This window comes from Helianthus annuus, chromosome 14 (genome assembly GCF_002127325.2).
Source record: "Helianthus annuus cultivar XRQ/B chromosome 14, HanXRQr2.0-SUNRISE, whole genome shotgun sequence".
Lineage (NCBI taxonomy): Eukaryota > Viridiplantae > Streptophyta > Magnoliopsida > Asterales > Asteraceae > Helianthus > Helianthus annuus.
Window position 1 is genome coordinate 152,591,419 of NC_035446.2, and position 25,862 is coordinate 152,617,280.

At 32.8% G+C, this 25,862-nt stretch overlaps 2 long non-coding RNA genes across 3 annotated transcripts; both read left to right on the forward strand.

Annotated features, from left to right (window-relative positions):
• Positions 1 to 9,770: 9,770 nt before the first annotated feature.
• Positions 9,771 to 10,594, forward strand: LOC118486725. 2 transcript variants are annotated; one of them, XR_004879656.1, is made up of 2 exons: positions 9,771 to 10,113; positions 10,201 to 10,594. It is a non-coding gene; the product is annotated as an uncharacterized LOC118486725 (long non-coding RNA). The 2 variants fall into 2 exon arrangements; XR_004879657.1 differs by having other exon boundaries at positions 10,402 to 10,594.
• Positions 10,595 to 13,012: 2,418 nt separating this feature from the next.
• On the forward strand, positions 13,013 to 14,262 carry LOC118486726. Its single transcript, XR_004879658.1, has 3 exons — positions 13,013 to 13,722; positions 13,819 to 13,887; positions 14,007 to 14,262. It is a non-coding gene; the product is annotated as an uncharacterized LOC118486726 (long non-coding RNA).
• The last annotated feature ends 11,600 nt before the right edge of the window (positions 14,263 to 25,862 follow it).

Sequence of the window (25,862 nt, forward strand, 5' to 3'; positions counted from 1 at the left end):
TTTCTTCCGCGTTTCGCTTCCGTACGATCCATGATTTATTCGTTTGAAGGTACGAGCATCATTTAGGGTTACTATACAGTATATTTACCCTTTGTTGACATTTATAACCCTCGAATTTACATACTTTCAAGGCTTGTCAAAATTAGTCCTTTATTTAATATCAATGCCACGTGTAATCAAATGACACGTGTTAACACATCATTGGATACAAAAATTCGAGGTGTTACAATTGCAAACATAGAAATAATAATATAATTGAGTGGAATTATATGTTATTTGATTACATGGACTACTTATTGGTTGTTTCTCGTAATTGCGAACAATGTGCGTTTTTGTGCAATATAGCGTTATAAAAATATTTATTTTTATAAACAAACTAGTTGGTTTTATTTTTAGAGACTTGGGCTATTAAAAATGCAAATTAATACTATATAAATAATCAATGGCAATGATGAATGACATTGTTCTGAGCTTCTTTATCATAATTTGTTGATATGTTTTAAAATTATTTAAACGCATTATACTTAGGTATATGTCTTTGGTATTTCTTTCAAAATGTCGTCTTCAAATGAAGAACCAAATGTGTTTATACAGGTCCAACAAATGTTGGAGGATATCATCGCTTCCGATCGTCGAGTAACGCAAAAAGTTAATGAGTTAACCGAAAAAATGAGTAACATCCGTAAAACACAAGCGGGGTTGCAAGTGGCTATCGGCATGCTATATGCAAGTTACGAAGCTCACAAAGATGTTAAGGACTACATCAGATTAAATATGTTATACGTTAATAAAAGAAATTGGTTGTGAATTTTGCGTAAAATTAGTGTATAATCAATCACGTTGGTATTCATGTCTCCTTGATATGCGGGTAGGAGCTTAGTGAATACCGGGGGATGCACCCCCCCCCCCCCCCCCCCCGCGAATGTTTTGGTTTGAAGTGTAAAATTTTCGATTTTTCGTCTGAAAATTTTAAAATTATAAAGGATATCGCCCCCCAATTATTTTGCCTAAATATTTATACAACATATAAATTTGGTCTCATGACTTTCCGCCCCTCTAGAACTTTTGATCAAGCTCCGCCACTGTTGATATGTGACATACCCATGGCCCATGGGGCAACACCGGCTAACAGAATACTAGTTATTTTCTAATTTTCATATAGTTGCACATTGTGATCCTTTAGGGTTTAAAATTTGGAGTTTTGGGCTGAGAAAACATTTCACCTCTAGTTCTTGAACCTTCCAGGCTTCTTTGATATAGCAATTGGGCTTGCTTTAGAAGGGTACCAAAAACCAGGCTTATGAACCTGTAGCCCACAAGTGAGACTCATAACCGGGCCACACAAGTTGCCAAGCTTTAATTATAGATCTATAGGCTTTATTACTTATAGTTTATATTTGCCTATTTTATTCATCATGTCATGCAAATTATCATTATACAAGTTGTCATGCTTTCAAGATTATGTTCTTTAAAAAAGGAAGTATGTGAAAAAATGTATCACGAATAAAAAAAATATATATAAATTTACAACGGGCATATACGGTATACCCCAATCGAACCTATCCCCTTCTCAATAAATTTACAACGGGCATATACCCCAATCGAACCTATCCCCTTCTCAAAACATGCTTAAGGAAAGCAAGAATAAATGTTTTAAACGTAAAGTAGTGTTCATAAATTGTTAAGGGACACCCATTGTATGGTTTTATGGAAGTTTTATCTTATATGTATATTGATATAGTGTAAGTTATATTTAAACTTTAAAGTGAAATCCATCAATTTGTGCTTAGATTTCAGACAAAAAGATATTAAACAAGCTTAGTATTTTTATAAGCGTCTAAAGGCTGAACAAAAAGTAGCTAAAAAGTATTAAAGGTTGCAATTTTAAAGAACCTCTAATGCTCGTTGGGTGTGATACCCTAAAGACGACATGAAACATTAAAGGGGTTCAGATTATATACCAACTCACAAGAACAGTGGCCGATTCACGAAAAAAATATAATCAAAACTTTACATATGAGTAAAACGTAAACTGCTATTAGTTGGTGCTTGATGCGTTTAAACTGCTACTCGGTGGGTCTCGAAACAATATAAATAGTCTTGTAACTTAAAGGTCTTCAACACGCAAAGTTAATACTCTAAACATGTAAAGATCAAGTCTAAAAAAACTTTAGAGTCATGTAAGTTGATGCAAAAAATTCTTCAATTTCTTTTAAGCACTTTCTCGTGTTCTCAATTCTGAACATGCAAAGATCAAGTCTAAAGAGACTAAAGAGTTGTAAGTTGATGCAAAAAATTCTTCAACTTCTTTTAAGCACTTTCTAGTGTTCTCAATTTCTTTGATACTTACGTATTCAGTCATTTGTTTTGTTTCTTAAGAGATCTACACAGACTCGGTTAAATTTACCATAACTATACTATTACATGATAAGTATACTTTAATGGTTTTCAGGTATTGTTAGTGGCTTAAACGTATTGCAAATTTTGTTTTCAAAAAACAAATATATGTATAAATATTTTTTACAACCTCAGTTCAACCGAAACATGTCTAGTTTTTTATCAAGTTATTATTCGAGTTTAGCCAAAGAATATCACATGTATGAACTCTATTGGACTTATTCTATCTTTATAGTTTAATTGTATCTTTATATTTAACACATATTTTGTATTTCTTAACCTGACTCATATAATGCTATATGACATAATTATATGGAACAATTGATATAAAAAAGCAGGGACATGCGTATTGACAAAGCAAAACGTCTTTTATGCATCTAACCTTTTGAAAATATGAAAAATAACCTAATAATTTATTATGTATATAGATGAAAGTCAAAATAGGTCGCTCTCCAATTTGGTCGTACATATTCGTCACATTGTTTATGTTATAATTTTGCGGCCAATAGGTGGTGGTGGAGTGGTAAGGGAGAGACTTGGTATTTTAAGCGACCCAAGTTCGATTCCTGATCTTCCCATTATTTTCTGCGGCACTTGGTGATGATGGGAGACCAGGCGAAAATGTGGAGATCGCTAGTTCAATCCTTGAACTGAACATGTTTTACCTCACAGCACTGTCGTGCCTTCGGGTGAGTGTTCACGGGCTTCGGCCCTAAGTGAGGGTTTTCCCCGGTTCGGAGACGAGTGTATCCCGATGTGATAAATTTCGTTAGTAGCTCATTTGGAGGATTCGTTGGCCATTCAAAAAAACTGTTCTAATTTTGCTTATGAAGGTACGGTGTGTTATGATTCGAGTACACAAATTGAAAATCAAGATATATGAATATATACCCTTAAAATTTATTTTTAGGTTATTAAATTTCATTGCCCTTAAAATCATTATGTTTATTACAATGTGATACTTTCACCTATTATTATAATTATTATATTTAATAAAAATGCACAACTATACATATTTACATAATGTACAATAACAAGGTGATTTTTGAGTTTTAATTACAAGTCTTGGAAACGAAGAAAAAAACCGGGAGAAAAAGAATAGAAGTGAGTTTATCGAATGATTACTCATACGTTTGGACAAACGCCATAGATGACCTTTACCAAACCCAAAATAATGAGGGGACAACAAAACTTAAGGTTTTGTTAGTAAAGGTCCATTGGTTTACAATATATAAAAAAGGTGATACCATCACTGGTTATTTTTTACGTTAAGACCGTTGCCGGCCAACGGCTAATAGTTGGGATTATTAAAATCTATTATTCCAATTTTAAACTAACAAGTTTTGTAGGTAGTTAACTTCCTTACTAGTCTATCAATTATTAATTTTGAGAATTTGACAATATATGTATTTTCAAAATTTCTTTATAAAAGAAAGTTTGGTATATTGGTTTTCCCTTCGTTAATTTATCAATTTTCACTATAGAGTACTAACACTAGGGAGTATTTTCTTGTTTTGTATGTAAAATTCAAAATTTCTTTATAGAATAAAGTTTGGTATATTGGTTTTCCCTTCATTAATTTCACTATCAAGAGTTCTAGCATTACACCATGTGTAGTGAGACGTTTTTAAAAAAATAAATAAAAAAAAAAACGCCCATTCCCCATTACATGGGGCGTTTTTTTAAGCAAAAAAATCAAAAAAAGCCCCTTTGGCGTTTTTTAAACCACGCCCAACACACTTCTCTTTGTCCAATCAGATTTCATCTCCCCTATCCTTATCCAATAAGATTTTTTCTTTATTTTATTTAATGCCCAATAATGCCCCATCCTCACTACACCCATTTTAGAAAACGCCCAATAATGCCCCTTTGCTGACTGGACCGCCACATGGCGTAAAATGCCCTAGGGTGGGGGTATTATTTTCCCCTTCCACTACACATGATCTTAGGGAGTGTTTTCTTGTTTTGTGTTTTTGGTCTTTCACCTATCAAATTCAATCCCACAACCTCATCTAATATTAAGTCTATTAAATTTCGAATTTAATTTGCAATAATCAATTGTACGTGAGGAACAGACTGTGGATCAGACCTTTAATCCATATATTATGTATAACATTGGGTGATGATAACGTTTCCTTGAGTGCAAATGACTTTAAAAACACTCAAGCCAATAAAATAAAAATGAGTGATTGTCCAGTTTTTCTCCTATTAAAATCAACTACGGAATAGTACAATCAATGCTCAATTGTCAACTTGAGGTACGTACGGTACTAGACCATTTTAATACTTTAGTTGTAATTTATTGATCAAGGCCCGTCTCTTGTATTATTGTCGTTTCTTCAACTTTGTTGAAATTTGATTCTTTTTTTATTTATAGTCTTTTTCTAAAGAGCTGATTTTTTTTTTTTTTAAATATATGATTAGTTGAAGATTGATCAAGCCAGATTTGAAATACAAAATAAGAGCTCTAACGTATATAATTAAATGGAGTTTACAAGATAAAACATTACATTATATTATTATAGTAAAAAAATGATAAACGAAGTCAGTTTATAAATAATAATAATAATAATAATAATAATAATAATAATAATAATAATAATAATAATAATAACTAAAATCAGTGAAATGATAACATGTACGTTTGTCATTCACTTACTTGTATATTACTGCTCACAACTCGGTTTTGTAAAAAAAAGTTATGTTGAGACGTACACAATAATAGGCAATAGCCATATCACAACAACATACTTGAAATTTTATAAAACGCTTTTCTCTCAGAAGTTAAAAGAAAAAAGAATTATAATAACAAAAAAAGAATATAGCTATAAAGAAAATAAGTTAATCATAGAGTATCCCTCGTAGAAAATATATACAACTACAATGAAATGTAGAGATGAGTTCGGTGTTAACCAATATCGAAAATATCCGGTATGGTTCGGTACTGATACCGGTATTTAAAAGTAAAAACTGGTACCGTATCGGTACTGAAAACATCAAAAGTCACTAGCGAAAATACTCTGGTTTCGTAAATTCAGTATTAATATCCGATATTATTTGTTCATCCCTAATGAAATGTTTGATCTACACTTCCTCACGTTGATCCCCCCCCCCTCCCCCTCCCCCTCCCCCTTTGTCCTTTTTTCTTTTGTTACCTTTACCCTTCAATTTTCACTTATAACCCCTTAAATTTACAATGACTTCACAATTTGCTTTTTACGTGTTTATTTTTATGTATGCGTTGATATAAATTCAAGTCTTTTGGTGTCTTTTTGTACTCTTCAACTTCAAAAGTCTTTGTAATCGATTTTTACGTGCTTATTTTTTGTGCTTACCGGGTATTAATTCAAGTTGATTTCCGTTTCGACGTATTTTTTTTTATTTGAAATTAGTAAGCTCGGATAAAATAACTTTTTTGCATATTTTTATGTAAGTTTTCATGTGGTCTACGTTTTGACATAATTTTTGTTCTAAAACGAGTCGGCTCATATATAATACGTTTTCAACAGACAGTATAAATTCGAGTTATTTTACGTTTTGACGCCGCCACAACCCACCATACCATTTTTTAACCTAAAACAACATAATTTTCTTACGTACTTCTTTTTATGTACGTGTTAGTATAAATTCAAGTTGGTTGACATTTGGATGTAAATTTTCTTTTGCAAATAAGTTGGGTAAACTCCAATAAGTTTTCATGCTTAATTTATGAATGTTTTCACTTGATCTATGTTTTAACGTATATTTATTCTGAAACGAGTCAGGTCAAATATAATACGTTTTCATTAGACGGTATAAATTTGAGTTAGTTAACGTCTTGCCGCCGACGTAACACACAAGAAAAAACTAGTTTTTATACATAGAACTAGAGAATACCATGATTGTTTCTAAAAAGCAGGGACATTATATTGGACAAAATAAAGTTGGCATCGGTTTCTTTCATTTTCTAACGTTTAGAAAAACAAGGTGTACTACCAAAATACATTTTCTAACGTTTTGACAAAATAGAGTTGAAAATAATAAAATCAATAGGTGACTCTCAGCTTGATCATACACACACTCAATACATGTACACGCATATATGTATAGAGAAGAGTTATTGTAAGAAGTTTTTACTATATACGAAGTAATTGTAGGATGCGACATGTGTCTTGGGGTGAGAAGTGTATGCGGCAAGAGAATTCTTTCCTTGATAATGCAACACATATAACTACTTACGTTACGAGTAAAAATCTAAAAAAAAGGGTACATACGTTATTTTAAAATCATGACCAATGTTTGTGTAATTTCTTGTTTTCAACTTGTTTTAAAATACATTTGTTGTTTTAAGACCAATATATTTTTTGTAAATGTACAAGAGATATGAATACAAAGGCACACAGATTTATAGTGTTTCATGTGGGTGTTAACAAAGCCACCTTAATTCCATTTCTTAGTATCCACCAAGAGTTTATTTTCCTAATAACTTCTCAATAAGCAACGTAATAATCAGCTCTATATGCTTCTCTTAAGAGGGCATATATCACCACATATATCTTATTCCTCGTAACCAATGGCAGACCCAGAAATTATCTGCTGGGGGTACGGATAAGGCGTTCAACTATATTTTCAAGGGGTGCGGTCGGGTTTTTTTTGCCTAAAATATACAATAATTTTTTTTTTCAAAGGGTGCGGTCGCCCACCCACGGCTGTGGGTAGGTCCACTACTCGTAACAATGTGAAAGGAGTCGGGCACAACAATCTTTTCACTAAGTGATCACCCCTTTAAGCTTCTTAATAGTGATCACTCTTTTGATAGTCACTAATATGAGTAGTAATTTGCCTTTCAACACTAGTTAATTTTCTATGGTCCAGCTCTCTTGTATGCAAGATTTTGTGTATGGTAATACAATAAGTTCAATAATAAGTTGTATATTTCGGTTTCAAATGTGTAAGAGAGTTTGCCAAAGTGTAGTGAGTTGCTTAAATATCCAAGTGGAACAAGAATGAGAAAAATGAGCTGATACCGTACGTACGGTAGAGAGAGAGAGAGAGAGAGAGAGAGAGAGAGAGAGAGAGAGAGAGAGAGAGAGAGAGAGAGAGAGAGGGAGAGAGAAAACCTTATCTTAATCCCATTCATTTTAGTTTGATCATATTGATTTTGAATGTATTCCTTTTAGGGAAAGTCTTATCAAACAATTTGAAATATAATTTTATAAAATTCTTTTTATATATGTAGCTTGTCTATGAAACATTAAATGGTTTCAAAAAATGTTTTTGTTCATAATTATATGAGTGATTATACTTTATACCTAATCCATGTAACCATAACGATTTTGTAGTTGTAGATGACTTAGCTTGACTAAGCGTTAAGTTTGAACTTGAAAAATATTCCATAAGTAGGACGGTCGCAACACAATTTGATTGTACAAGCGACCATGGGCTTTAGTTTTGCATATGATTTGGTCAATCTTGGACAGAGACTTGGCGGTTGATCCACGCTCTGACCGTGGTCGGACCATGTTGTTGTTGGTTGCTCATTTGTTTATTTTGGTGCTTTATGTTGAGATATGAATTGATCTTGGCAGCCCTAAATTATATTTTTTTAACTGCACAACTTTTTCTCCTCCCTAAATATTACACCTCGTAAGGATTGAACTTAGGTCTCGTCACAACAAAGCCCTAAATTATATGTTCATCAAGATTGTTAAAATTTTGTTTATAAAGATACTTTATAGTATAAAAAAGATTCAAGTTTACTCATACCTCGTACTAAGATTAGCTTGTTATTCTAGTAGACTCTGAATTATATTAATCACTTAACTCTTAAATATTTTAAAAGCTATATTATAAACATCTAATTTGATTTTATTACTCGTTTTTGTTACTTAAAGAACTTTACATGACAATCTATTTCTAGTTTCAGATGATTTATTCTTTTTCTCTTTCAGTTTTGTTATTGCTAAAAGTCGATATTAACTTTGAACTTTATTATATATGTATACATTGAGATTAACATAACTTTGATTAAAAATGTTGAAAAATATGATGATAATATGTGTATTTTCACAAAGTGTACGTGTATTTTCCCTAAGTTTGGATAAAAAATATTTATAAAAGACTTTAGAAAGTAGAAGCTGAGTAGTTACAAGTTTTATTTAAAAACCAACTATCATCTACTAATCAAAGAGTGCGTAGTTTTACGGTATTAAGGTGTGATAGCAAGACGTCTCTTCTTATAAGATTAATAGTTCTAAGTAGCAAATGAATGACGACCAAATCAAGGAAAATGTAACCACCAAACATGGTGCTAAGTAGCAAATAAACAACGACCAAATCAAGGAAAAACTTGTTTAACTTTTTATGGCAAAATTATAAAAATAACAAATAAACTTGTAAAACAAAAAATGAAAAAAAAAAACACCCTAAAGTTAAAAAAAGAAAAAAAAAACACAAAACAACAAAAGACAAAAATATGTTACTATTCATCAAGATTTGATGAATTGATAGATATATAAAAATTAGTTGGAAATGTTAAGTTACTAATGTCTAATTATACAATAAATAAAGGATATTTCGGTTGGCCAACAGACATAGCCAAGTATCTTCATGTGGTTGGCCGTAATAATTTTACTTCTTTAACCTTTAACTTTGCTAATTTATTTTTTAAACAATTAACTTTGCTAATTGAAGTGTTTAGTCATTTTACTTTTTAACTTTTCTAATATATATATTTGCTCTCTTTACTTTAATAAAGTTTTCCCCATTAGTTAACTCTTTATATATGTATAGGGTTGAGATCCTGTACAAACAGTACTAACTGTAAGAACCGTAAGAACAGATCTGAACCATTGATAGTTTAAATCAAGGGTTATGGTTGATTATAAATAAAACCCTTATAATTAAAAATTAGTACTAACATGTTATGGGTAATTATGTAAAATTGCTAGTCATTTGACATTTTCAATTAAATACAAATTTCACCAAGGTTTTTTAAACTAAAATAACTTTTATATACTTCATTATTTAAAAAAAAAAACATACCATAAAATCAAGTATTTTTTTATCTTTAGAGTTAATTACACCATTAGTCCCTGTGGTTTATAGAAAATAATATAGTTAGGTACTAATAGTTTAAAATCACATTCTGAGGTTCTAACTTTTCATTTTGTAACAACCTAGGGTATTAACACTAACTTTTGTTAACTTTTCTGTCAAATTTGATTGAAATTACTTAAATACCCTTTTACAAATACAAGGACCATTTATGTAATTAACTTTATTATTAGCCAGGGACCATTTGTGTAATTCTATATTCCTTCCTATCTTCAACCACCGTATATTCCTTTTTTCTTCCATCGCTATATGTTTGGGTATGTAATTCTTCCTCATTTGTTTTATTTAATTAATAGATCTATTGTGTTTGGTTTCAATTGACGAGGTTTTTTCGATAGTCATCACTGTTCGAAATCAAGAAAGGTGTGTGTATATGGTCTCTGTTTGAAGTAAGAGAGCGATTTTGAATAGGTGAAGATCCCAGAATGATTTTGAATAGGTGAAGATCCCAGAATTATACATGGTGTTTAATGTAACAATCTCTATAAAAGCAAAAATATCTCACGGACGATGTGAATGTTGAAACTGCAGTACACGCTAATGAAAGTTCCAGTTATCTTACCATCTTCAAGAATCATTGTGGACTGACCAGTGATTCAGAGGGATCTATTAAGCGACGATGTAAATCTTCAACCTTTCCACTTTTTTGTACACGACATTTTGCCATCGGTAATTACGTTTATATAACGATTTTGTTAAATCGCATAGGGACCCGTTCGGCCGTTCAATCGTTCACATCTTACACCAAAGAGTTTTATAAATTCAAAATCGACGGTTAAAAAATTAAATTGGCTCCTAGTTGTGTCGTTTTTTGATTTGATCAAGATCAAGTTGTCACACATAAAGAGTTACAAAACTCCAGGTTTGCATATTTATTTGTTTTACTTATAGTCCAATTGTTGCAAACAGGGGTTCAATCCTTCAACCTAAACTCGCCGCCATCAGCTGATTCCGTTGCCGGTAGGAGGTGGCGTCGGAAACAACCATCGTCGTCTCTCTTTCTCTCTCTGTTGTTGTCTTCTTTCTCTCTCTGTTGTTGATTTCCATGTTTGTCTGAGTAGAAATTGTTATATAGTATAATTACACATATGTCCCTGGCTAATAATATAGTTAATTACATAAATGGTCCTTGTACTTGTAAAAGGGTATTTAAGTCATTTCAATCAAATTTGACAGAAAAGTTGACAAAAGTTAGTGTTAATACCCCAGGTTGTTAAAAAATGAAAAGTTAGAACCTCAGAATGTGATTTTAAACTATTAGTACCTGACCTTGTTATTTTCCATAAACCACAGGGACTAACGGTGTAATTAACTCTTATCTTTAATATGAGTACCATATTGCTATACTTTTTTTTTTATTTATAAAAGTAATTTTTAAAAAAGTTACCAAAAGTTGTTTTATAATTGTGCTGATAATGTGCTGATTATGTGTTAATTACAATATAATTGTCCATCGAGATATTTCATAAAATTTGTTAAATATTCTTCCCATAAGATTTTATCCTGCTTAAAGGTGATTTCAATCAACACTTTGAAAACTAACCAACATGTGTATTAACAACACTTTAAAAACATACCAGCACATATGCTAACAACACTTTAAAAACATATCAGCACATGTGCTAACAGAACTTTAGAAACATACCAGCACATGTGTAAACAACACATTAAAAACATACTGAAAAAAATAAGTAGCACATGTTTTAGCAGCACTTGAAAAACAAGCACAACATGGAATTAAATTTGTTTTTTGCTGCACTTGAAAAACAAGCACAACAGAAAACTAAATTTATGTAAATACATATGCTAACTGCGTAATGGAAAATTAATTTCAAGTTTTTATTTTAAATTTTCTGTTTATTTCTTTATTTGAATTCTTGGTACTTATCTTTATTGACTTTTATCTTAGTTTAAAACAATCATATAGTTGTAATAATTTGTTACAATGTGCTGATTAACAAATTGCCTGTTGTTGGCGGAGATTGTGTTGATTAACAAAGTGCTGATTAACAAAGTGTCTATTGTTGCGATTTGTGAAGATTATGCTGATTTACAAAGTGCCTGTTGTTGGAAATTTTCAAATTTTGATTTGAAATAGTGCATGAATATAGGGGATAATTAAAATTTGGAATTAATTAAATTCAAAAAATAGAGTGATAAAGTCTAAAATACCCTTGTCTAGTTTTTTTTAATGAAGGACACATGTCTAATAGTGGTTGGTTCTTATAGTTCTTACACATATTGAGGTTTGTATTTGATCCCATCTCTATATATATGTTTAGTCCTTCTACTTTAACTTTGTTAATATACATGTTTAGTGCATTTACTTTTATTACTTTTAGTATTACGTCTTTTAATGTTTTTTATCGCTAACGTGACGCATTAAACCTATCCCAACCAATTATTATCATTACCGGTATCAGTATTCTCATACCCGATATTGTTTCTTGCTTTTACCCTATATTTAAGTGTCTGTATTGTGCTAATAATCAAAGTTTTGCGGCAACGAACGAGGTTAATTACTATTTTATTTAATAAACCGTCGTTGTAGTTATTTTGGACATATTTGGCACTTTCTTTAAATATTAAAGTTGACATGAAAACATAATATTGCTATTATTATTATATTTTCAAAGAAAAATTATATAAAAAAGTTGACCTGAAAACATAATATTTCTATTATTATTATATTATTAAAGAAAAATCATATAAAAAAACAAAACTTGATTCTCTCGTTTCAGGCTCACAACACGCTCAACTCTCTCGCTGACAAACTCTGACCACCACAACTTTAATCAAATTTACAGTCGTGTGGTAGGTCGAACAACCTTGTACCTCAATGTTGCAAAATTCCCTATGAATGAAGTAGACTGATGTTCACATATACTCGTTTAACATCATTTTTGTTTGTTTTCTTTTAATTTTACAAACTAATACATCTATTTTATATATATTGTTTACGAACTATCATGAATAGTAATTTTAATTTTAAAATAATATGTAGTTTTTTAATATTTTATTATATCAATATATTATTTTATATAATTACTTTTAACTTTTAGCATATAATCAGTTTTTCCTTTTATTATTATATTACTTTTAGCTTTTAACGTATTTTCATTTTTTCCCTTTCCAAAACCATATTTCCTTTGTCATTTATTTTTGTTTTAATAATTTTTTTTCTATTTTTTAATTCATCTTTACTTTCTCAATTATTACGAACTACCATGAATAGTAATTTTAATTTTAAAATAATATGTAGTTTTTTAATATTTTATTATATAAATATATTATTTTATATAATTACTTTTAACTTTTAGCATATAATCAGTTTTTCCTTTTATTATTATATTTACTTTTAGCTTTTAACGTATTTTCATTTTTTCCTTTTCTAAAACCATATTTCCTTTATCATTTATTTTTGTTTTAATAATTCTTTTCTATTTTTTAATTCATCTTTACTTTCTCAATTAGTTTGATATTTCTATAATAACTTATGTTCGTTATTTTTTTAAGCTTAAGTACGTAGTTTTGTTTAATTTTTACCCTCGATCAATATAAGTTTTATTAAAAACGAATTTATATTAAAAGAAAGTATTTATTTGGTATCGTAATACGGTACGACGGTATCATCTGAACCAATTCTAATGGTTAGGCTTTCTAAACAACATGCTACATTTTCAAATAACGTTATTATTTGCTCCGTTTCGCGGCAACGCGTGACGTAAAAAAAACCTAGTTTTATATATAAAAAATGAAAGTGATTAGGGCATCCTCAATTCTGTTTTCCCGCCCAACGGTACCACACTTCCATCCCTTTTATACTCCCACCGTCTCCTTTTTTTCCTTTTCAAAACCCTAGATTTGAATCTTTTTCTCCTTTTCCTTCTCCTGTACTCTTCTCCCTTCTTAATCAAAGATCAAACCAAATCATCTCATCATGAATCATTCGAAGCGTCACCAGATAAGCCTATATCTTCATTTATTTCAGTATTGTAGCCCTAATTTTCGTTGCAATCCTAACTCGGTTTTCTTGATTTTGTAGCCCTAATTCGACATTGAATCTGAAATTGAAGAACACATAACTCGAAATCAGCCTTTGTACTTTTCATGTCTGATTATACCATGAAGATGTAATATCTGACTTTTGTAATTTTCATCCCGAGCTATAGTTGGGAAGATTCTTTCATCTTCTTCGTCGGCAAGGTTCTTCCATTTGAGGTTTAATTTGTATGTTTATAGATCTGTGTTGATTTCTTCTTATTTTCATACAAAGTTTCTAATTAAACCCTAATTTCTACTCCTAATCTCATCATATGGTTCCAGGGTTGTTGTCATCGATGGTCATTAAAGTTGAGATCCGCTTACCTGCGGATAGATTTCCGCCATGAACTGGTATGTTTGAATATGTTCAGAAACTAAGGGTTTTTTTTCTTAACGGTGATGATATGAGTACAACATCTGTTGATTATTGATCTGTGAATATGTTCACCGATTATTCTTTTTGAAATTAGGGTTTCATTTGCTTGAGATTTGAATCTTCTGATTGTTGAAGCCTTTGAAGCCGATCCTTTTAAATTTCCAGTTCCCGAGGTATTATTGTTTGTAACAGCAGTGGTTCAGCATCTACAGTGGACTCAACATCTACAGTGGATTCAACATCAGGTGTTTGGTTAATTTTTGGTCAGGTTTCCTACTCAGTTCTGATGTTCACTTATCTAATTTTCATTTTATTTTTAGGCTTCTATATGATTTTGAGGTTGATTGATTGGTCACTTGCTATTGTTGTTTGATGTTGTTTGCTATTATTGTTTGATATTGTTTGCTATTGTTTGATGTTGTTTGCTATTATTGTTTGATGTTGTTTGCTATTGTTGTCAAGTAAGGTAAAAATGGTCATTCTAATTACCTGAATATTGCGTATGATATCCTCTTAAGACTGATGAGGCCTATCCACTGTTGAAAAATAGAATTGATAAATTTAGGTAATAATTGCATTACATCCCTGTTGAAAAATAGAATTGATAAATTTAAGGTAATAATTGCATTACATCCCTGTTGAAAAATAGAATTGATAAATTTAGGTAAAGTGAGGTTGAAAGATGATAACCCAACAGTGGAGATCTCATTCTACAGCTTTGATAAATTAAGGGTATTCTCAAATAATTCTTCCTAGATGCTTCCAATGAAGCGGTACTTTGGACATCTGTTGTCTTCAAACATCTATTATCTATTATCTATTTTATCTATTATATATAATAAATGAAAGTTATTTGGGCCACGTGGACCAAATAACTTTCATTTATTATATATAATAGATAGAATAGATAATAGATAATAGATGTTTGAAGAACAACAGATGTCCAAAGTGCTGATTCTTTGGAAGCATCCAGGAACCATTATATGAGAATACCCTTAATTTATCGAAGCTGTAGAATGAGATCCTCCACTGTTGGGTTATCATCTTTCAACCTCACTTTCCCTAAATTTATCAATTCTATTTTTCAACAGGGATGTAATGCAATTATTCCTCTCAATCAAATAGACCGACCCTTGCTTCCTCTCAAAGTGTTATGGAATGGTTGTTGTCACACCCCAACCGATGGCGGAAACATCGGGATGAGACGAACAAATTGCTCAAAACATCATAACACTACATGTGACAATATAATTAAATTTCATTTATTAAAATTGCAAAGTTTCATACATTGTCATAAAAGGAAATAACAAACATTAAACATAGTTTATTTCAAAAGTGGGTTTCTAGGCCATCCTATTCATTTCTTCAAATCTTGACTTCCTCATCCTGCAGTATGCATTAAAATATAATCAACAAAACATGTTGGCGAGTATACAAGTTTGATAATAGTATAATATGATTGAAATAGATTAACATGCTCAAATCCACGTGACTATATGATTTCATATTAACAGTTACACTCGTAACGATGAAATCTATGTGTTCAAACCAAAGTTTAACGCAATTAACATAGCCTAACCCTAGAAGGGTGGTAAATGAGTAACATAGAATAAACCTAACAATACCCATAATATTATGGGAGGGGCGTTTCTCAACCTACAGCGCTGCCATTGTTAGGGGAGGCTTGCAAAGTTAATGAACACACAGTCATAAATGTTTAACAGTAGCATAACGTGATTATATGAGTCAAATAGATTCACATGAAATGTGGATTGAGGGTGCAAAAATGTTTAACATAGTGTGTTTGATATAGAAATGCATACAGCACCCAAAATGTGATAAAATAGAAAATGGGTCATGTATACTCACCTTAGGTTGCGTTGCGTTTTTCTTGGAAAAGATTAAGAATCAAGGGATTGTCCAAGAGGATGTGCACAAGAGATTTACCCTATTAATTTTGAGGATTTGTTAAATATTGGATACTTGGTGGGAATTAATAACATAATGTTAATATTTCTAGGATGAAAATAAAAATAATATATCTTATTTTTATACCTTATATTGAATGGAATAAATGCCAATTTATTTATAAATAAGTAAATATAAAAATACAGATTTGTATATAATATTTCTGATTTTACCAATATATTATAAATATTATTACTAAAATTCTGAATTTTATAAATAATAATTTCCTGATTATTATGTATTTAAAAATAATAATTCTGATATGTATACAATAATAATTCTGATTTAAGTAAAATAATAAATCTGATTAATTATAAAATAAAAATTCTGATATTTATATAATAATTCTGAAAATCTAAAAATAATTCTGATTATTATATAAAATAATTTCTGATTTAATAAAATAATAATTCTGATTATTATATAAAATACGAAACAGGAAATAATAATTTCTGTTATATAAAAATTCAGATTTAAAAATATATTAATAAATCTGTTTAATAATATTTCTGATAATATATTAATCATAATTCTGTTTAATAATAATAATAATAATAATAATAATAATATTAATAAATCTGTTTAATAATAATAATTATTCTGAATTATTTTAATAATAATATAGTAATAATATATTTGATTAATATTAATAAATAAATCTGATTATTAAATAATTCTATACTACTGAAATAATAGCAATGATATTAATAATAATACTGAAATATTAATAATAATAATATTACTAACAGCTAATAAAATAATAATAATAATAATAATAATAATAATAATAATAATAATAATAATAATATTAATAATAATAATGATAATACAGAAACTGCAAATATAAAAGAAAGAGGAAAACGGAAACGAAATCGGTACCGGACGGATTTCAGATGGTTTTCCGGTGGTCGACAGGAAGCTCCGGCGAAGTGTTCAACGGACTCCGGTGATTCGCAGGGAATTCCGGCGGTTTGCCGTGAAGGAGAAGGTGGTGGGTTGTGTCGGTTTCGGTAGCCGAGGGTGAAGGGACCAAAGGTGTTGAGGTTTGGTCGGGTTTTATAAAGGATGCAGGACATCAGTTACGAATGTGGAAAGGTCTCGTTTTTCCGGTAATCTCCTCAAAAGTCGGAGAATATGTACAGTTTGGCGGTTAAACTGATTTCAGTTCGAATTTAATTAGTTGTTAAATATCATTTAATTGCCATATAGTTTGGATGTGGCATGCCCGGCCGAGTGGTAGGGACGCGTGTGTGTGAGGCGAGAGACCCGGGTTCGAACCGCACAAGGGCCGGTTCTCACCCAGGAGACCCCCTTTTTGCCATCAGTTAGTTTGACTAACTGGGTTAGCCACGAACTGAGTTTTCTAACTCAGTTAGCGCTGCCCTTTGATAAAATTAACCCAGTTAGCTGATTTAACTGGGTTTTCACTAACTGAGTTAGTTTAAACTAACCAAACTAAACAAAGTCACTAAAATTTCAATTTAATATATTTATTTATTTAATTTTAATTACTAATTTACTTATTTAAAATATTAATAAAATAATATAAAAATTATTTTAACCCAATTTTGATATTTTTACCGAATTAACGTATAAATTCCCGGTTTTTGTACGGTTTAGGGTAATCTCTTGGCAATGATGAATTTGAGAGCTGAGATTAATATGTATTTTCACTGTTTTTACGTGTTTAACATAGTTTGACATGTTTTTAATTGTTTTGACAATACATAGTATTCAAACACAAATATGAATAAAATAATGCACTTTCATTATGATTTCAAGTCTCGAGTACAATTTGGGAATGAAACCAAATACCACAAAGGTACACATTACAAAAATAGAAAGTACAAGTCGACTTGCCAAAAATGGAAAGATTGAATATGCGAGGCGTTACAGTCTCCCCTACTTTAGGAGGTTTCGTCCTCGAAATCTTAAGAAGAAGACTGATCGAAAAGATGTGGATACTTTGCCATCATGTCACTTTTGAGTTCCCAAGTAAACTCAGCACCACGCTTGCCTTCCCATCGTACTTTTACAATGCGAATTTTGCTGCGTCTGAGCTGCTTGGTACCTTGATCCACAATTTCAACTGGTCTTTCCACGAAATGAAGCGTATCATTGATTTGCAAGTCGTCGACTGGGACATGAAGTCCTTCATCAGCTAGACATTTCTTGAGATTTGAAACGTGAAATGTCGGATGAACGTTACTCAGTTCCTGTGGTAGATCCAGCAAATACGCTACCTTGCCAACTCGTTCGAGGATTTTGAAAGGTCCAACGTAACGAGGGGCAAGTTTACCCTTTTTACCGAATCGAACAACCCCTTTCCATGGAGATACTTTAAGTAATACTTGATCCCCAACATTGAATTCCATGGGTTTGCGCCCTTTATCTGCGTAACTCTTTTGTCGATTCCTGGCCTTGAGTAAATTGTCACGGATTTGAAGAATCTTGTCCGTGGTTTCTTGAATAAGCTCAGGACCAGTAAATTGCTTATCACCAATTTCATGCCAACTGATTGGTGATCGACATTTTCGCCCATATAGCGCTTCGAATGGGGCCATTTGAATGCTGGAGTGATAGCTGTTATTGTACGAGAATTCGACCAGAGGCAAATGCACATCCCAACTATCACTAAAGTCAATGACACAAGATCGAAGCATATCTTCGAGAGTTTGAATGGTACGCTCAATCTGTCCATCTGTTTGAGGATGGAAGGCTGTACTAAGATTTAAATGAGTACCCATAGCTGATTGAAATGTTTGCCATAAGCGAGACGTGAAACGACCATCACGGTCTGAAATGATGTCACGAGGTATGCCATGACGACAGATGATTTCATCAGTATAGACTCGAGCAAGTTTTTCAACTTTGAAGTCTTCCCGAATAGGTAAGAAATGGGCTGACTTGGTCAAACGATCAACGATGACCCAAATACTATCATTACCAGATGAGGTTCTAGGAAGTTTAGTTATAAAGTCCATTGCAATACTATCCCACTTCCAAACAGGAATTTCTGGTTGTTCGAGCAAACCAGAGGGACGCTGATGCTCTGCTTTAACCTTCGAGCATGTAAGACATTTTGAGACATACAAGGCTATATCATTCTTCATACCAGGCCACCAATAAGATGTTCGAAGATCATGATACATCTTATCAGCACCAGGATGTATTGAGTATTTAGACTTATGAGCCTCGTTCATGATAAATTCACGAAGATTGTCGCGATTTGGTACCCAAATGCGATTAAGATAATATTGAAGTCCGTCTGGCTTCGTCACAAGTTGATCCATAGAGGCACCACGGATTTCGACGAGCAGACTTCCTTCGTTAGCTGACGCAAACTGTGCCTCACGAATACAATTGTGAAGGTCACTTGACACTTGAAACAACGCATACGATAGGAATGAGCCTTACGACTCAGGGCATCAGCTACGACATTCGCCTTTCCAGGATGGTAGCGAATCTCGCAGTCATAGTCGTTAAGTAATTCCACCCAACGACGTTGACGCATATTTAGTTCTTTTTGATTGAAGTTATGTTGTAGACTTTTGTGGTCAGTGTATACAACACATTTCGTACCATATAGATAGTGACGCCATATTTTTAATGTGAAGACGACAGCACCAAGTTCAAGATTGTGAGTAGTGTAATTTTTCTCATGAATCTTTAATTGGCGAGAAGCGTATGCAATAACCTTGCCTCGTTGCATAATGACGCAACCAAGACCACGATTTGATGCATCGCAATATACTACGAAGTCATCATTTCCGTCAGGTAGGGTTAAGATAGGAGCATTGCAAAGCATGTCCTTGAGGGTTTGAAAAGCTTCTTCCTGCTCGTGACTCCAAACGAAAGGTTTTTCCTTTTGGGTCAACATAGTGAGAGGAACAGCTATCTTAGAAAAATTCGAGATGAATCGACGGTAGTAACCCGCCAATCCTAGGAATGAACGAATTTCTGATGGGTTTTTAGGTGCGATCCAACTTTTGACTGCTTCAATTTTAGCAGGGTCGACATGAATACCTTTTTCGCTGACGACATGTCCAAGGAATTGGACTTCCTTGATCCAGAATTCACACTTTGAGAACTTTGCGTATAAACGTTCACTTCGCAAAAGTTCGAGTATGAGACGTAAATGACGCTCGTGATCGACTCGAGATTTAGAATAAATTAGAATGTCATTAATGAAGACAATTACGAATCGATCTAGATAAGGTTTGCAAACACGATTCATCAAATCCATGAACACGGCAGGCGCATTAGTCAGACCAAAAGGCATGACCACGAACTCGTAGTGTCCATGGCGCGTTCGAAAAACGGTTTTTGGGATATCCTCTTCGAGGACACGAAGTTGGTGATAGCCAGATCGAAGATCAATCTTGGAGAAATAACTTGCACCTTGGAGTTGATCAAAGAGGTCGTCAATGCGAGGTAGTGGATATCGATTTTTGATAGTGAGCTTGTTGAGCTCTCGATAATCGATACACATTCGAAATGAACCATCTTTCTTTTTAACGAATAGAACAGGAGCACCCCAAGGAGAGGTACTGGGTCGAATGAAACCCTTGTCAAGAAGCTCCTGGAGTTGGCTGGAAAGCTCTTGCATCTCAGATGGTGCAAGGCGATAGGGAGCTCGTGCAACAGGAGTTGCACCAGGCACAAGGTCGATACGAAAGTCAACTGACCGAGGAGGAGGAGGACCAGGTAAATCCTCAGGGAAAACTTCTGGGAAATCACACACCACTGGAACATCGCTTACGCATTTTCCCTTGCCCTTTTCTTCCACTACGTGGGCTAAAAACGCAAAGTACTTTTTACGTAAGTATCTGTTCGCTTGGGTGCATGACATTAGCTTTAGACCATTGGAAGGTCGATCCCCATAAACATGTAGGGTATCGCCTGATGGAAGAGGCAAACGAACGTATTTTTCGAAACAGGCAATTTCAGCATGGTTCTTTCGAAGCCAATCCATGCCTACTATGATATCGAAACTACCTAACTCCATGGGTATGAGGTCAATTGAAAAGGCATGATCATTCAAAGTGAGAGTACAATTACGAAGAACAGAATCGACACGAATAGACTTGCCATTGGCAACTTCGACTGGGAATGACTTAGGTAGTTTTGAGCGTGTGCATTTTAACAATGGTTCAAATTCTACAGATACAAAACATTTATCTGCACCAGTATCAAATAAAATAGAAGCATACAAATTATTAACGAGGAACGTACCGTTCACGACCTCATTGTCGTTGCGCGCTTGCTGAGCATTGATAACAAATGCACGGCCTTGTGGTGCCTTCAGCTGTAAATCTTGCCTCAATTGAGGACACTGAGGTCGTAGGTGAGTTGGATCCCCACATTTGAAACATGCCCTGACCACATTTGCTGGCTTTGAGTTTTGGGCTGTCGTTGGGTTATTGCGACAGTATGCTGCCAAATGCCCATAACGATTGCAGGAGGTACAGTGTCTACATGGGCTCGTAGTTGGGTGATGAAAGTGGCAAGTGGTGCACTTAGGGTTTGTTCCTGTGTATTGCTTCTTTTCTGGGTTTGCTGGGTTAGGTTTTGGATTTTCAACGGGTGTAACAGCGTTGCAAACTGAGGATTGGTGAGCACGCTTCTTTCCCCTATTGTTGTGGGTGATTTGATGAGCGGGTTTTGAGGAGGATGTAGGTTTAGATGCTGCTGCGACTTGTTTATCACGAACTCGATTATTATTCAAACTTGCCGCGAGGCGATACACATCCTCAATATTATCCAACCTAGCCGCCTCGATGGTATCACGCATCGTAGGAGGCAACCCATTAATATATTTCCGAATGGTGCGTTCTGTGGTCAACACCAAATGAGGCACGATAAAACACAACTGCTTGAACCGGGTAGTGTATGCAAGGTTTTCATCCCCAACTTGTTTGAGGGTCCAGAACTCTTCTTCTAACTTCTGCTGCTCATGAGGAGGGCAGAATTCCTCCATCATAAGCTGTCTTAGCTCTTCCCAAGGCAACGCGTATGCTAGCTCATTGGATCGAATGTTTCTCTCGTTAGTCCACCAGTCTAGTGCCCTGGCTTGGAAAACACCAGTGGCACTTCGCACCTTGAGTTCCTCTGGACATTCACTATTTATGAACGTGACTTCCATGCTGTCAAACCATTCCAACATAGCTGTCACTCCATCCTTCCCAGTGAAAGTTTTGGGGTTACAGGCAGTGAAGTGTTTGTAGTTGAACGAGACTGGTTTAGGCTGTACTACGTGAGAATCGCCAGAATGATTGGGAGTGCTGGAGGCTTGAATCTCAGACACTATCTTTGGCACGATTCTGGCAATCTGATTTGCCATGAACGTCAGCATTTTCTTTTTGGAGTTAGCCTTGGATTTTCTGGGAGAGTGAGAGTACTGACGAGATGACGACATCTAGAAATTCAAAACAAGGAATGGATGAGACTTTAATCATTATGTTTTTGTTTAGGAAAAATTGATTTCATGTATGCATCACATAGCACATTGTTTTTCGCATAAATTGTCAAATAGTTTCACATAGAATAACATAGTATTGCACATAGAATAACATAATGTTACACATAGAATATCAGGTATAATGAAAGCAAGATAAATTCATGAAGGAGTAATTATTAATTGTTTTAGATTGCGATAATAACGTGATTCGTGTTCCCAAACTTGAAATGAAGATAACGCTCAAATGTAAATCACATGATAATTGAGATAACATAAAAAGAGATTTATCATAAAAATATGGATTGTCACGGAACGTAACATAAGACTATTCCAAAGTGAATTGAAATCCTTTTCGAATTAAGGAGGCGTGCTTTGGCCTAATAGACAAATACTCTCATCGAGGAGCGACTAACGATATTTGTCCTTCCAGTTACTACACGTCCTTAATCGATTGGGAACATCAAAACTTTGGCGGGATCGAAAATCAAGGAATGGGACTAGTTAACAAGATGCGAGATTCACCTCTAACTTGATAACATCGTACCCTGATGTGGTTGGTACTCATCCAAAGATGAGGGTCCACTAGAATATGAAATGGAAACTCCCATCAAGGTTTGGATGTCACTCCTAACTTGAGGGTAGATTTCGTGCAAAAAGCAAATTTAAGCTGAATGAAAATCCTCACCAAATATGGGAATCACCCCTGTTTTGATGAATCATTTCGATTGTGTTACATGAGTGCCTTCACAGCTTCCATGTGTGTATTGTGTTAGCCTTAGGAAAGGCTTGTATATTAGAAGTCCAAAAGAATAGAGGGAAGCAAGGAAGAGAGAAGGGAATATTGTCTTAAACAGCAAATAAATGAGAAAGCTCCTAAACTATAGACTAGGTAAAAGCATTCCTACTTTTCCTAATTCCCTATAGTTATAAGCTCTGATACCAATCTGTCACACCCCAACCGATGGCGGAAACATCGGGATGAGACGAACAAATTGCTCAAAACATCATAACACTACATGTGACAATATAATTAAATTTCATTTATTAAAATTGCAAAGTTTCATACATTGTCATAAAAGGAAATAACAAACATTAAACATAGTTTATTTCAAAAGTGGGTTTCTAGGCCATCCTATTCATTTCTTCAAATCTTGACTTCCTCATCCTGCAGTATGCATTAAAATATAATCAACAAAACATGTTGGCGAGTATACAAGTTTGATAATAGTATAATATGATTGAAATAGATTAACATGCTCAAATCCACGTGACTATATGATTTCATATTAACAGTTACACTCGTAACGATGAAATCTATGTGTTCAAACCAAAGTTTAACGCAATTAACATAGCCTAACCCTAGAAGGGTGGTAAATGAGTAACATAGAATAAACCTAACAATACCCATAATATTATGGGAGGGGCGTTTCTCAACCTACAGCGCTGCCATTGTTAGGGGAGGCTTGCAAAGTTAATGAACACACAGTCATAAATGTTTAACAGTAGCATAACGTGATTAACATGAGTCAAATAGATTCACATGAAATGTGGATTGAGGGTGCAAAAATGTTTAACATAGTGTGTTTGATATAGAAATGCATACAACACCCAAAATGTGATAAAATAGAAAATGGGTCATGTATACTCACCTTAGGTTGCGTTGCGTTTTTCTTGGAAAAGATTAAGAATCAAGGGATTGTCCAAGAGGATGTGCACAAGAGATTTACCCTATTAATTTTGAGGATTTGTTAAATATTGGATACTTGGTGGGAATTAATAACATAATGTTAATATTTCTAGGATGAAAATAAAAATAATATATCTTATTTTTATACCTTATATTGAATGGAATAAATGCCAATTTATTTATAAATAAGTAAATATAAAAATACTGATTTGTATATAATATTTCTGATTTTACGAATATATTATAAATATTATTACTAAAATTCTGAATTTTATAAATAATAATTTCCTGATTATTATGTATTTAAAAATAATAATTCTGATATGTATACAATAATAATTCTGATTTAAGTAAAATAATAAATCTGATTAATTATAAAATAAAAATTCTGATATTTATATAATAATTCTGAAAATCTAAAAATAATTCTGATTATTATATAAAATAATTTCTGATTTAATAAAATAATAATTCTGATTATTATATAAAATAAGAAACAGGAAATAATAATTTCTGTTATATAAAAATTCAGATTTAAAAATATATTAATAAATCTGTTTAATAATATTTCTGATAATATATTAATCATAATTCTGTTTAATAATAATAATAATAATTATATTAATAAATCTGTTTAATAATAATAATTATTCTGAATTATTTTAATAATAATATAGTAATAATATATTTGATTAATATTAATAAATAAATCTGATTATTAAATAATTCTATACTACTGAAATAATAGCAATGATATTAATAATAATACTGAAATATTAATAATAATACTGAAATATTAATAATAATAATATTACTAACAGCTAATAAAAATAATAATAATAATAATAATAATAATATTAATAATAATAAGAATGATAATACAGAAACTGCAAATATAAAAGAAAGAGGAAAACGGAAACGAAATCGGTACCGGACGGATTTCAGATGGTTTTCCGGTGGTCGACAGGAAGCTCCGGCGAAGTGTTCAACGGACTCCGGTGATTCGCAGGGAGTTCCGGCGGTTTGCCGTGAAGGAGAAGGTGGTGGGTTGTGTGCGGTTTCGGTAGCCGAGGGTGAAGGGACCAAAGGCGTTGAGGTTTGGTCGGGTTTTATAAAGGATGCAGGACATCAGTTACGAATGTGGAAAGGTCTCGTTTTTCCGGTAATCTCCTCAAAAGTCGGAGAATATGTACAGTTTGGCGGTTAAACTGATTTCAGTTCGAATTTAATTAGTTGTTAAATATCATTTAATTGCCATATAGTTTGGATGTGGCATGCCCGGCCGAGTGGTAGGGACGCGTGTGTGTGAGGCGAGAGACCCGGGTTCGAACCGCACAAGGGCCGATTCTCACCCAGGAGACCCCCTTTTTGCCATCAGTTAGTTTGACTAACTGGGTTAGCCACTAACTGAGTTTTCTAACTCAGTTAGCGCTGCCCTTTGATAAAATTAACCCAGTTAGCTGATTTAACTGGGTTTTCACTAACTGAGTTAGTTTAAACTAACCAAACTAAACAAAGTCACTAAAATTTCAATTTAATATATTTATTTATTTAATTTTAATTACTAATTTACTTATTTAAAATATTAATAAAATAATATAAAAATTATTTTAACCCAATTTTGATATTTTTACCGAATTAACGTATAAATTCCCGGTTTTTGTACGGTTTAGGGTAATCTCTTGGCAATGATGAATTTGAGAGCTTAGATTAATATGTATTTTCACTGTTTTTACGTGTTTAACATAGTTTGACATGTTTTTAATTGTTTTGACAATACATAGTATTCAAACACAAATATGAATAAAATAATGCACTTTCATTATGATTTCAAG